The sequence below is a fragment of the Cupressus sempervirens genome, chromosome 3 (genome assembly GCF_028749045.1).
Source record: "Cupressus sempervirens isolate cs-2001-9-10 chromosome 3, ASM2874904v1, whole genome shotgun sequence".
In the NCBI taxonomy this organism is placed as follows: domain Eukaryota; kingdom Viridiplantae; phylum Streptophyta; class Pinopsida; order Cupressales; family Cupressaceae; genus Cupressus; species Cupressus sempervirens.
In genome coordinates, this window is record NC_143120.1 from 75,711,656 (window position 1) to 75,727,737 (window position 16,082).

The window sequence follows — 16,082 nt, forward strand, 5'->3', positions numbered from 1 at the left end:
CACTTCAACGATGAATCACCGAATTGGGCAGAATGCTTCATGGATGTTATAAAACACATTGTCACCCTATAAAACATCAATTGCTGAATTACCCCCTAAAAAATTCTTCCCAATTCAAATGTATGGGTTTTCTTAAGGTAATGAGTAGTGCCACCCTATTGAAGTTGGAAGGTGCGAATTTGGAATGCTCATATAGGTGATTATAGATAGAAAATAAATCCAATTTGAAAGACTCGTAAGTCTGCAAAAAAGATAGGGGTAGTGATTAAAAAAAAGTGGTAGTTGCTTGTGATGGAGTAATTCCTTAGGCTTTCAACAGGCAATGGAGTACTCATTTGATGTAGGAGCATCCAATGGTGTAAGGGCAATCCTATATCACCCATAAATATGATTAGTGTTAGTTTCTATTTAAAGTTTTTTCATTTCTGGATACCCATTTGGGTCAAAGTAAGATTCCAACTCTCATAGTTCCACTATTGGTTTTTTGGGTTAGATTTTTTGACCACCTTGGGATATGTGCCAATGTACAAAATGGGTTATTTTGTAATTGAGCCATAATTATGATGAGTTAGAGGGTGTAAGTTTGAGGGATGATTATATTTGTAATTTAAAACACTCTAGAAAAATAATCAGGTCAAAAGGCTTTATGGTTTGAAAGTTATTGCAGTTTTAAGTTGCTTATAGACCTCTTAAGACCGCTTCAAAGTCAGATTTAAGGCACTAAATGACCTCATACGGGCCCAAAAAATAGGGGATGATAAAATCTCATCCATAGGGCTATAGAGTGCTTTGAGAGATTTTTGGAAATGTAAACAATTTGTCAATCAGAGTGTTAGATCAAAAGTTATGCCTCTTGGAAGTTGGACTACCATTTCTGGATTCTTCTAATTTTACACTGGCTTTTAACATGATTTCTAAAAACTTTTGTTTTGGTGGTGGATGCCAAATGGCATATTCTAGAATGTATTCCTAACCCTAAACCTAATTGGGGTTTATTTAAGAACATTTCTAGCATTGTAAAGGCAGTTCTAGGTGTAGTTTGAGAGAAGGTAGTATGAGGAGGACTTTTCTCTAGGATATGAACATTGTAAGCCAGTAGGGAATGTCTTTGGGTCTCTTTTACATGTACTGAATGTAGTACTAGATTTTACTAATAATAATATTTCCCTTTTTTCCTATTGCATTCATTATGGTTGTGGCTTGTGCCCTCATCATCATTCATGCTTACAATAGGTGGAAGCCTACTCAGAGCAGTTTAAGAATTACAATAGGTGGAAGCCTACTCCACCTGATATTTTTATTTTAGTGTCAATTAAAATTTTTCATGTTTGAAATCAATCTATGTAAATTTACATTTTTCTAATCGTGAAAGATACTTCATCACTTAACTTTCTACTAAAGAAAATTGCATGAAAACTACTTTTTATGCTTGTATACCACTAATTGGCGGCTACATTGAGATGTAAATAGAAATGTCATCATGCCATATTGCACACCTTGGAAGCATAGATAAAGTCTTCTAGGCAAGATCCTCAAGTAGATACTTTATAACGTGGACACTTGGAGAAGAAAAATAATAATTACACTCCACTTGGTGATTACAACATTCTTAACAAGATTTTTCATTTTAACCTTACACTTATAACTAAGTACCAAGTCTCCTTCCAATATTGTTTCCAACAACTCTGCACATTTCCTTTGAAATGTTGGCATTTCAACAACCCCTAGAGATGGTTCCTTTTAACACAATACATAAGCAACAACAACAATGAATAGAAACCTGCTTGAACTGCAAAGAACACAATAAACATGCAACAACCCTCCTCAAATTTGAGTTGCTCAACTTGTGACTCGAACATACTTCAAGAAAAAAAGTGTAGAATGGCTCTTTACAGCCTTGGAAACAAAGACCAAAGGAGAAACTCCAAAAAAAACCATCATGTTCTTGTTACAAGGTAGTTATTACAAGTTTGGTGTTAATGGGTGATGCATGAAATTGGGGCACACTGTAAAACCAAAAAAGGTACATATCATCACCAATAAATATGAAGTGGTGCACCTTATTCATTTGGATAAATGTTGAAATAGTAAGGAAAATGAAATTGAATTTCCCTTACAACATACATTTTATGTGTGCAAGTGATTAAAAATCAACAAAGATAAGAGACAATCAATTTGTCCAACATGCAAGTCTACTAGTTTTCAAACCAATTTGTGCAAACATGTAAATCTACTAGATCTAGATGGTTGACTTCAGGAAAGGGGAAGATTATTAAAGTTAATACTCCTAAGAATGGTAGTGTTAATTAATCTCCACTCTACCTCACTCTCCATCCTACAAAAACTATAATATTCAACCAAGTTTACTGAACAAAAGGATGTAGGGATGCAACCTCAAGGATGGTCAAATTGTTCCCTGAATTTTAGAACAGGTAGGGGAACAACTATTCTAATAACTTATAAGCTAAATTTCTTAAACTACAAAAAATCCACTCAATTGGCAAGGGTGTTCCTCTCCCTTCTATCTATTTAGGGGTTTCTAAATTGGGGCACATTGTAAGGCCAAACAAGATACATATCATGACTAATAAATATCGACTGGTGCATCTTATTCATTCCTACGCACTAAATGACACCAATTGTCCATAAGAGAGGCATCCCCTCAAACTCCCGAGGAACACATCTCCATGGAACACTGAGTTAGCTCTAGATCTCAACACCCATTAGTAATTAGAACTCTTTGAGTATTTCAAATTTATTACACAAACTCAAAACCAAGAGGTGAGGTAATCAATTGATGCAGTTATGAGAACAAGTGTTTCTGTAGACATCAATGTATTAAATTGATCCATGGATGATGAGTGTTGCCGCAGGAGTTATAAACACTCAGTACCAAAATCTGGATCAAGTCAAGATGTAGCCTACCCCTTCATATTAGGTAGCCAAATAAAAATTTGATGTTACATGCAATGTTAGAATCTCTCCTTAAGTTGTTTATTAAGCCCTCTCCACTTTTAAATACTAAGTAAAAGCATTTGAAGGAGATTATCATAGAAAATGAAATCTCAACCTCTGCCATGTTTGCTAGGGAATCTCCATTGTAACTTCAAACATTTAACCAAAGGATTTGGTACCATGAAGTAAGGAAATATACAATTTACAAGTAGGTTTGGTCAGTTGCATGATAGTAATTCATTTTGTGCTGTAAAGGCCTCAACATTGTTTTGTTGCGTGGCTTGTCCTGGGGAGCCAGGAACACATAGAAAAAGTGTATTTTCTGAATTGACATAATAAAAAGCTTCCACACTACCTAGCAAGTTGAGCATCTAGATTTCCCTAGATTGGACACACTTTTTTTTCATAGAATCTCTTTAAAAAAAAGTTTATTCTTGGTCTATTTTGTACTATTCCCCAACTATTTGTCTACTGAGTCATAGCAGAGCATTCACATTCACATTTAGCGACAATATTTCCAAAAGTTACTCATACAAATTCTCAAATATACTCATTTGATAAGTGTTCTAGGTGACCCTAACTCACTGCAAATCTCATTAAGAAACAACTATTCATATCAAGCTTAGGTGAAGAGTTGATCCCTACTTAAGCTTTCATTGGTGCAGAAAAAAGTAGCTATCGTAAGCAAGATGAGATCCTTCTCTAAAATCTTTCAAGTATAGAAAGGGTCAAAGATGTGATCTAAGTCCTTAAATGTTCTACTGCAAAGTGCAAACCAAACTTTTAGAGAATCATACATAGTAATATGACAACCTAAAAAAATAATGATAGCAGACCAAATCAGGATGCCATACAAAGTAGCCATCACCTAAAATTTGCTAATAGTAGACCATATTGGGATGCAATAGACCACCAAAGTGTATATAATGTTAAAAAATGTGTCTAAAATTAGTTGGGTATTTTGATACAAAAACATGAACAACTAATTCCATAATCAATCTCTTATGGAGAATTCATGTCAATGTGCGCAACAATAAAAAAGGAAGAGGTAATACTCTTTAATGCTAAATAATACATTTTCTAAGAAGATGAGCCCTTCATAAAAACATACACATGCTAATTCCAGAGGAAATCATCTAAATACTACATGGACTATGGAAAATTCACGCTAATGTGCATGGTCAGAAAAAGAATCAACACCCAAATTTTTACAAATCTTGCTAATCCCAACATGCAAAATTCAAAGTTATTGCTTACAAACATAATCTGTATTCAATTCAAGTGCAATTTTTGATGCTTTAAGAGCCATAATACCTCAATTGCATACAGAGAAATTTTTTAGTTAATTCAAGCACAACTTTTGATACTTTAAGAGCCAAAATACCTCAATTGCATAAACTTAAAAAGCAAACAAATGACAAAAACCGGTATTTTTTCAAGCTACAAGGTTGAATAGTTCTTGCGTGCACTGAATTTTATTTTACTTTCACATTAAAATTATTCATCAACTTGAGTTGACTATTATGGAACCAATCAAGATCCAATGTCATACTTTCAAATTTAATTAAAGCAAGTAAGACAAATATCTTGGTGCAAAAAATAAAATAAAATAAAACAATCTTGACAAAAAAGCTACAAACATTTCAAGCATGGCTATTTAAAGTTTAAATAACATGGGATCCTTCCTGAAAGTACACAAAAAAGGATAATAAACATACATTCTAGAGATTCCATAAATGTTTTGAGAAATACAATAACTTCTTCTTCTCCCATTAATGATCTATAAGAGTGTGAATAACCTTTATTGCAACTTCAAGAGTGAAGTTCAGGAAGGTGTATTTTGAAGGCTAGCCTAGGGTTACATACCTAAAAGAGTTACATACCTACTATTATGTACCTACTATTTGGATCATAGTACCTACTATTTAGATCAACAACTTTTGAGAAAGATTGACAGGTGAGTGGCTATGCAACATCGGTCAATGAGTTTGACTCAAAAATCACATAGTTAAACCCTAATAGCAATATCACAATTTGATAGAATGTGTTGAAGATGAAATTTTAAAGATACTTTTGGGTATCATTTATGAGTTATGTACCTACTATTTGGATCAAAAACCCTTGAGAGAGATTGATAGGTGAGTGGATATGCACAATATATTAGAGACCATTTTGTTAAATTTTGATAGAATATGTTGAAGATGAAGCTTTAAAGATACTTTTCGGTATCATTTTCTAGCTTCTAAAGGCTAGATACTTAAGGAAATCCTATACATGCCTTACTATTCAAGAACTAAGTTTTGTATTTCTGAAATTGTATATTTTTTCTCACTAGAATGTGCAATGCCATCAATACCATATACTGCATGTGATGTAGAGTTTCTACCAAAACCGTTCAATCTTTTAGGATCTATCTGATCCAAGTTTCATTTCATCACATTGAGAATACATTAGAGGCATCTTCCATCAACAATAAATCCACTTCCTAATCATCTTTCCCTAGGATTCAATAATCAAACAACACTTAATAAACATCTATCAAGGCAATGTCATAACTCTAACAATCTTGCTTCAACCTTACCATTCAATGTCCATTCATTAGATCTTCAACCAACATCCATTCAATAAACATGATCTACCTGTATACACACATATTATTAGCAATGATCAACCTTTTATCATCATCCTTAGTATTTTCACATTGTCCTACTCACAAGCATTTCTTACAAGAATTGTTACATAGTGTAGAAACATGAAAAGATATGGCTGAATAAAGAAGAAAAAATAATTTTGATCATGTATAATAAAGATTGTAGGTAGCAATTTCGATACAAGTATAGTGAAGTTTCTATTTCAATAAGACTTTTTGGGGAAGAAAACAAAGTGCTATTTATGAGTATTCTTAGATAGTGTAGTAACATGAACAGATGTGGCTGAAAAAAGAAGAAATGAGAATATTCAAAACATATAATAAAGATTGCAAGCATCAATTTTAACACAAGTATAATGAAGCTTTCTATTGTAATAACCTACCATAGAATGAATGGATGAAATAAATGTGTTAAATGACTTATATATTATAAAAAATATATGTAAAGTTTAGTTAGCTAAGATTGGTATACCCAAATAGTTTCATTTTCTAGCAGACATACTATACATCCAAAATCCACAAGTGAGTGTGTTGTTGTGTACAATGAAATTATACATGGGAACATTCTGGTTCTAATTGTTGATTAGAATAGGAATTTTGAAGGTGTTAAATAAATCAGTTTTCATTGTTGGTTAGAACTTAGAATAGAAAACTAAGCGGTATAAAATAAATTAGTTGTCATATTTAAATCCAGGCTTATGGGAGTGAATTATTGTTTTTTGGTGCTTCTTTGAAACTAATGTAATCTTCCTTTATTGAATAAATATACTAATTTTTTCTTTTCAAGATTATTTCTACTGTATAAATTTTGGTGCCAATCTTCACAATTTTATGATGTGGAGCTAGAGTTAGGTCGAATGGGACTCCCTCATGGGATTGCTCGGATAAATGAAAGCACATTGAGTGTTCATTCCAAAATAAAAGTAGAGATTGCTAGAAAGAGCAGCCTTGAGCCCTTGGTCCATGTACAACATTGTGAGAAGGAGAAAGCGCACACTATATTCTATTTTTACAAAATATTAATGAAAATGCTTAAAGGAAGCCCACCAAGGCCCATAAAAATTAGTAAACTATTAAGTCTATCATTATGTTGATTTTCATATTGGGAAAGAAGGGAAGATGAAGAAGAAGATGAAAATGGTATTTGAGGTAGGAGGTCAGCTATCGTACTATCTATATTTGACCCAATGAACTAAGAGATGGGTAGATTTACTGAACTCTAATCTTTTGAAATACTCTAAGTTTATTGATAGTCAAGAGGTGCACAAATTGGTCCTTCAAAAGTGATGATAAATGCATGGCTCCCACATACTATAAACACTTTAAACCCTAAACTTGTTACATTTCTGATTTGACATTAGAAAAGGTAGAACAATAGAGATAAAGAAAGGAGAAAAATAGAGGGATAAGGGTATTTTCTAGGAGGCATTGCATTGTATTTTTTGAATCATAGAATCAAGAGGTGAGGTGGATATAATGAACTCCAACCCACTAAAACATCCTAAATTTTTAATAATGGAATTTTCACTAAAGGATCCTTCAAAAATGTTAATGATTTGAAGGCTCACACCCTACTATAAACCTCATTACAAAAGAGATAGGATGAGAGATAAAGCAGAAGACGAAGTAATTTACAAGTAGGGGCATCTACATTACATTGCCAATATTTGACTCATGGATTCAAGAGGTAAGGTAGATTTAGTGGACTTTGATGTTTAAAATACCCTACATTTATTTATTAATAATCATTTGGTTATAGGCAAGAGCCTACAACACAATGGTAACTTTTGTCTCTCATGTGGGAGGTTTTGGGTCCGAGTCTATTAAAGCTTAACACATTAAAATTATTAATCTAGGCTTCAGTCTATTACCTATTTAAAAACAAATCATCTGATCATGATATAGGTACCCTTCAAGAAGGAATGATTTTATCAATAATAAACTAGGGGAACAACCATTGAGCTTGAGGATATGTATGCACATAATCATATACCTTGCTTGCGTTTTTTATAGATTCCTTTAAAGAGGAGAGAAAGATAGTATTAATAATTAGAATAAACAAAAAAAAATTTATATTAGAGAAGCAAAGATAATACCATTGAGATGCAAACATCCATGCATTAACTCGTGAGCTAGAATTGAACTTGTTAATAATCTGCATGTCAAAAGATGGCCATAATTAGAGAAGATAAAAAAAGGGAAATCAAAACATGGAATTTTTCCAGTATCACTAATGGTAAATGTAGTTTTTCTTCACATACTAAATGTATAGAAAAAGAGATTGGCTAAGGGGTTGGGAGGTATAGAGGTTTGGTTGAGTTTGTTATTAGAAAATTGAGCTGAATAACTTTCATATGTATTGAATTAGAAAATTAAATAAAATAAGACCAGAGGCTTGCTTTACAATCATTACCTAAGAAGACCATACAAGAAAAGAATGGTTGTGACTTCACTTGTTCGAGTTAGCCTCCGAGTGTAGTAAATAGGCCAAAAATGTGATGCCCTCCAATCCTTGGTCTTCTTAAAATCTAGCAATGAATAATAGAAAACAAGACATCATGTAGTTTAGTTAAAATTTTAATAGAAGGGAACTAGTGCCCTCCTAGTTAATTTAACTCTGAGATGTCAACATGAAATTCTTACAATGCTAAAAATTTGCTCTTCTGCCAAGCACAATCCTCTAGTTTCTGGCATGTGATGTACTTGTAAGCATAGGGAAAAGTATATGCAACTATAAAATGACTTCATTTAAATTAACAAATGTAGTCAAAATAAGGTTAAATATATAAAAGGAACTTACATGCTTCTCCATTTCCATTGTTTCATTCAATGCTTGCTATTAAACAAGCAACATAGGGATTTCCTGCCTTATTTTCATATTCATGCCTTCATAAAAGTCCCTAATTTCAAAGTAAATTGTTTGACTACCTTTTAAAATAACACAAGGCTGAATTATTCGACTTATTAAAGTAGAACAACAATCTGTTTCAAGTTCTTGATCAATAAATATGCTTCCAAGGATCTCAAATCAAATTAACTCTAAAATTGAGCACCACATTCAATACTTACAAAGATAGATTCATATTTCACCCAAACCCTTACAAGGTTCAACTTTATACAAGTTGATAATTTATAGAGACCAAATTTATACTTCAAAGTCAAGAGCCAGACACTAAATTCTTTTATCTCGTATCAAATTGTATAAGATAGAAAGGAAAAAGTGGGTATCTATGAAACTTGTAATGAAATGATCCTGATGAAGAATGGCCACTGTATTAGATCACAAGAGCTCAATACAAATGTTCATCTAAACTTATAATATAATGTCAAAACAATGATAAGAATGACTTGTAGAGTAACTGCTGACTTAAAAATTCATTGGATGTACTTGAAAATCAAGACTTAAACATAGCCACATCCCTAAGTCTATCCCTTTCAAACACAAGTGGACAAGTCTTCATTAGGAACAACAAGAAGAGTAGCTAAAGAGGGCTTACTTCGTCCTCTACAATTAAGGTTTTGATCATCATTCATATGGCTTACTACCACATACTTTTCCTTTTCCACATATTTCTTTGATTCTTCAGTAATGATTTACAAAGAGGTGGTTGAAATCCTAAGGTAGTCCTTTAATGACATGACACCAAAATCATTACCCATACAATAGGAAAATGCCCTTCACAAAAAAGGGAGCCAAGAAAGGAGATGGGGAGGTTAGATTTACCTAAATTGAGAAAGCCCACAACATTCTGCTCAAGGTCACTGAATGTCACATGCAAATTTTGATATAAAATATAGAAATATAAGAATCTAAAACTTTTAGCCATATGTAAACTTGAACCAAATGAATTTTGTACCTTAATTATGTTCTTCAAATCTTTTCTCTCTCTCTTGTTACTTGTGGCACTTGCAATATACCATCAAACATAATAAGAAATAAAGACTACAAAATTTTACTGTTTGGTTTACACCAGCTTATATTTCTCATGAGCATATTGGTCACTTTTTTGTCATGGAAATCTCCTTAAACTTTTTTGGGATTACTAGTAGTTGAAGAAACCCTAGAGAAATGTTTGTGATATTGTTAGTCAATTCCTTGACTAGAAAGTTGTATTTTTCAATGTTGAATTCCTTTCCTTGAAACATATGAGATATGCTTTCCTTAAGTCCCACATATTTTCCAGCGGCTCCATAGTTGTAGTTCCTACTAGAAGAATAAAATTCAACACTTGCATCAGTTCTCATCCATAAATTTTACCAATGTTACACTATTGCTTGGAAATAATGTTACCAGGTGAGCTGGAGAGGCCCCCGTCTGTAATATTGCTTTCCACTCACTAAAACCCTTAGGATCTTGTTTAACCTTTTTTTTAACTATGTATGTGCAGAATGCCCCAAAATCAAGGCTTTAGCCTACAGACATTGATAAAGCTCTATCAAAAAATGAGAGAGCTGTAGAATTTTTTGATTTATATGCAGCTATTCTCTCCAACATATTTTTTGGCATTGCACTAAATGATCTTCCAACATAAATCATTTGCATTTGGAAAAGACTTGATAAGAGCTCCTCTATTTTTCGTAAGCAGCTCCCAATCCCAGTGGGGTACATTTTGATCAAAGATAAATGCAAAAGTAGAATCTACTAAAATTTTTTTAGAGGGAAAGAAAGGTCTTCCATGGAGATCAAACAAAGTTCCTTTGTCATTGAAATTTTTTGAGGCTACATTCTTCAAATGCCTCTGCATAATTTCTTCATCCTACACAAATAATAGGATATTGGGGTTAGGAAGGAGAGGAAGGCAATCACTACAAAACGAAGATCGTTACCCACATGTTACCTACAATTTTCAACGATACCCTATGCAGGAATGAAGCCCAACCTACATATGAACACAAAAATTATTTCTATCTGGCCTTTTCTTTGTTATGACCCGAGTTGGTCAAAATTTTGACCAACACGGGAAAATTTAAGACATTTTTGACCAACATGGGGATGAAAACTTAAAAAAGAAATATCATTGTTAAGTCTTGGAGATTTCATAAATTTCTCAAAGTGTTTGATGACCTCACTTGATTTGTTGAATATTTCAATGAATTCCTTTTTTGCTCTTGGTTCATTTTTCAATTGATCATTCTGTAACTTTAGGGTTGTGATTTCAATGTCCTTTCCATTCAATTTATGGTTTGCAAGCATCAATTGATTCATTGTATCCAATTGCATGTTAACATGCTTTTTCACATTTGATGTCTTCTCTTTAAGTCTATTAGTCAATATTCTTTTTTCATCTTCAATCATGATTTTTTCTTCCTCAACTTTCTTTTTCTATTTAGTCACCTCACATAAAAATACTGATTGGACTTCTTGTTCTATTTTAAGATTTCTGACCTCTTCAGTTAGGGCATTATTCTTTTCCATCAAATCTACAACTGTTCCATCAAATTCACTTGAGTTTCAATCCTCAAACAATCCAATAGTGTCTTCTTCTTGGTATTGAGTGTCATTTTGCTGAATAGCTAGTTCCTTTCTTCTCTTCAATGAACATTGCAATTCATCTCTTGCCTCCTTGAGTTGATGTAGGGCAAGTTGTATTTCAATATTTGGTTGTCAATAGTCTTTTCCAACTTGTAGACTTCCATCTTCAACATCTTACCCCCAAAGCTATAAAAATTTTCTTTCTAGAGAACTAATTGCTGATACCAATTATTGGAAATAACAATGAGAAAGTAAGTTCTGAGGCGGGGGAGGGGGGGTGAATCAACACTTACAACTTTTGCCTCTAAAATATATCACCAACATCCATCTCATAACTTAACATGTAAACTGAAATAACATAACATGCATCACATCCACAACATAGAGTAAATAACACATAACACAATAAATTGGTTACCCAGAAACCATCCAATGAGAAGGTAAAAATGGGGTGGGGAAGACACCTACAGATCTTCACTACTGCAGTTGTAAAGTGTGGCTTATTATGGCTACAATGTGTTTGATCATAATCTATGATCTACCCTATGAAAGGTTTTCCCTATTAAAGGCTTACAAAGATTGTTAGGTCTCACCTTGTTAGAGGATTTAAACTTACAATAAAGCAAACAGTCTGTCAAGAGATTTACAAAATCCTGTTAGGGCTACTTGGTTAAGAGATTTTCTCTATATCGCATATTAGAATGAGTCAACATCATGACCATTTGGTTAGCACCTTTATGCTTGATGTCAAATCTTCTCCTTATTGGTTAAACCTTGATCCTCTTGATTAGATATGTCTCTTCTATCCTTTCACTTCTATACTCTATTCTTCTCAAACTAATTTTGCATTGCATAGCTCTGTCATAGCTATCTCAACCACCATGAATTCTCTCTCAACTCTTAGCATTCATCTCCTCCCATGCATACAAAATCTCTAGGGTTTGCCTTGTTAAATAAGTATTGGTGGGGAAGGATTAAGTAAGAATCAATAGCTATGGTTGATCCATATTGTCACCTTAATCGTCCCTTTTTTTGATTGGTTGCATATATTGCATAGGGATTCACAATATACCTCCATACTTATCTTTCATAATCGTAAAATATGATTATGTCAGCCCAAAAAAAATTTACATAGAAGTTTGTACCATTACAAATAACTATGCCAAAAGTTGTTCACTTGACATCGAAAGACTCTGATGCTTGGCCTTCATTGTGCTCCTAATGCTATAACTCTGCTTTTGAATAGCTCAACACTCTCTGTTTACTCGACACTTGAATCACTCAGAATGCATAGTTTGTTTGATAGTTGAGTGACTCAACACTAACTATCCATATTGCTCGACATGTATTGGCTGACAATTTATGCTTGACATGCTTCGATCACTTGGCTCGCTCTAATCACCTGACATCCACTGTAATTCTGCTAGATTAAGACTAAGTGTTTTGTCACTACTTTGTCAAAACCAATATGAGATTAACAATTTTTGTGTAATGATATTTATTTAATTTAATAATAATATTTCTAGGAGTTTCATTTTTATAATAAACTCTAAAAATTATTATTAGTTGAATTAATATCTTATTAAAGACGTTTTGTGATTTAATAAGAGAGAGAAGGAATTGTTTTAATAAAGTTTATTTTAATTAAATGCAAAAAGTTTGTACATGAAATTAAAATAAAATAATAAAAGAAAAGGTTTCATGTGATTGCAAAACTGAAACCCTAAAGGGAGAAAGCTCTTTATTAAGAAAACAAAGCTCATTTCTCCACACACGTTTGGAGGAGCCAATTTTCGAGGAAGAGGGTTTTCAAAGGGAAGGGAATTTTCTTGCAAGCGCTAAGCATCTAATTGATTAGCATCAGATCTAGGTAGGATATTGGGAGTTTTATGCAATAGTTTCCTCTTTGAAATTGCTCTTTCTTCTCCATGTTTGTATGGATATGCTTTTAGAATTTAATTCAAGTTGAAACCCTTGTTTGAGAAAAGCTGATTTTCGTTATTGTATTGTCAGTAAATTATATCAAAACAAAACCCTTGTTTGTGAAATCATTGTTCTTTATTTCAAAAATGTCTATGGTTGAGATAAATATGAAACCCTCATATGAGAAATCTTGATTTCTGTTATTGAATATGCATTTTTTTGGAAAATGGGTTATTGTGAAATCGAAATGGGAGTTTAGAAAAGAAAACTAATTTTAAGTATTAAAGTTGATTGGTTCTATTTCATTGCCCTATCAAATCTGTAAATGAGAAAATCTTTAAAAATATATATATATATATACCAATACCATAGTAATATATCATTATTGTGGTAATAATATTGAAAGGTAATAATTGTGTTTTGAGGCAAAAGCCTACAATGCAATGGTAACTTGCGAGCCTCTCATGTGGGAGGTCTTGGGTTCAAATTTACCTTCGCTTAACATATAATAATAATTCATTCCAACAAATATTAATTAATCTAGGCTTCGACTGTTTATCAATAAAAATTAAAATTAAAAAATATTGAAAGGTAATAATTTTAAAAAAATAAAATATGGAATTATGTGTTGGAAGGTTTTTTTATTAATATTTTAATTTTAATTTTAAAAAAAATAATATGTTGGGTGAGTGGGGGCCATCACCCCTCCACTCCCGTTACTCCCTTTTTCTCCGATCACAGCAACTCAGACTACATACATCAGTCGTGAGCACTACCTTACAATGGCTTACACTACTATAGCAGCATTGAGTGTTGCCTTGTAGCACTCATGTTGTTGCGTGAAGCCAAGGGGCTAAAAACCTTTGTATATGTTTTTATATATATATTTTTATAAATATATTAATTAATATGATTATTATTTAATATATAATTAACTATTAATAATTTATATTATATTATTAAATTGATAATTATTGTTATTAATAAATATTATAAATATTATTTTATTAATGATTTAATAATAATTATTATAATAATTTAATAATTTATTATTTAATATTAATAAAATTTATTAAAACATACTTAGTTTACTTAATTAGAATATTTGGAAATTGATTTTAGTTTAAAAAAAAAAAAAATTCAAACAAGTTACAATTGATTGATTTATTTTAAATCTAAAGTTGATAATGATCTTTTATCTTAGAGGGAACTTATAAACAACTGTAAATAGACTTTTAGGGGTATATTTTTAAATGAAGTATGAAAACTTGAAAACCAATTGTGAAACTTGAACCCTATTTAAAAAAAAAAAATCTTATGTTTTTAAAACCAAACAAAATATTAAACTACACTTGTTGTGTTGTACATTTTATGTTGTGTTTTTTGTTTGGGGTTGACTTAGTGTGTTGTTTAGTTTTGGATGTTTACCAGAGGCTTGGGGGATGTTGTTATGTGATGATGTTATGTATATTTTGGTCATGATCTTTTATACCTAACCATTGTGATGTATTCACACATCTCTATGATGAGTTTTGATTAGATGTTTGGTAGTGCTTTCTAGTTGCTTGTGTAGAACTGAGGTGTACGATGTGATTTTCCTACCTGTAACTATTGAGTTTCGATTAGTTATCTTTTGATGCTTTCCATTTACTTGCATAGGGCTGAGGTGATTATTGTGTTTTATCTATAGGTGCTTTCCAGTTGCTTGTAAAGGACTGAGGTGAAAATTGTGATTTTATGAGTTGTACTTTTTATGAGCTTAGGGTAGGTAATCTATGTGTACATTGGGAAGTGGCTTGCAATGGAGGTCGAAGCCTTAAAGAGGCTACCTAGGTGACCAACTATAAGTTATTTTAATAAGTGATAACATTTCATTAAATGAGAGTAAAATGAATTATAAGAGTCAATTTTTTCCTTGCCCATGCCTCGAGTGCTAATACAGGCTAGGATGGGAGTAGAGGGGATGCTTGGTTGTAACCTTGCTTCATTAGTATGCCTTGTTTGTATGGAAGGATACTGATGCTATTTATAGAAACTAGGGGGCTAAAGTCCAGAGAGGCTACCAGGGTAACCTTAGAGTTGGCTCACGCGATGAAACTTTCCCACTTGCATAGTAAATTTCCTACGTGTCTTTGTTGCCTTTGGGATTAGATGATACTTGTGTCTTGGTACCCTTTGAGATAGATTGCTATCAGGATTTCCTTGACCTAGATGATGGTTATGACTTTTAGATTGATATCCATATGGGACTTGAGTTGTCTCCTCAACACGATGAGAGTGGGCCATTTAGGTTCCACGAGGTCAGGTGGTAGTGTTTCTTATACTATTGAGATCTAATCGTTGGATGTACCTGTGCAATTGTTTCTTTCTTTTTAATCTTGTATTTTTTTTGGATGGTTATAATTTATTATACTATACTTGATTATCAGAGATCTTATGAGATGATGTATTTATTTATGATGTATATTCTTTGAGCTTTTCACACCCTATGACTTGTACAATGGATGATTATGTATTTGAGTTATGCCAAGTGACATCTTATGTAATTGTATATTATTTAATTGAAATTGTACTTGTAATAATTCTTTGATATGGATTTTTTGTGTATCAGATTTAGTATTAATAAAACTTATATATATGTCATTCAACATCATGGGCCCTTAAGATATGTAATCTGTTTATGATGGTTGTCTGTATGTGAATTATTGCTTTCGCTATTTTATCTCTTGTTGTTATTATCTTTAAAAATAAATGTTTGAAAAACTTAGTTAAATTTTAGGTTAATTTATTTTGGATTCCTTGACGGGGTGTTATACCTTCCAACATGATCAAATGACAACTCATCAACCTGAGTCATGATGGAAGAAATGCTAGAGTACTCCACATGAGCATCCTCAGCTGCATTGAATCTCCTGCTCTAATGTATACCTCTAAACATTTTGGAAGAACCAAAATGTTTTGACCCACCAAAGCCCTCTTATTATGGGGTTGTGTTTGTTGATCTCAGATTGGTTTTGACAAGTGAATGTCAACACACTTAAACCATTTACTTCATTCATGTCAAACTAGTAATACATGCTA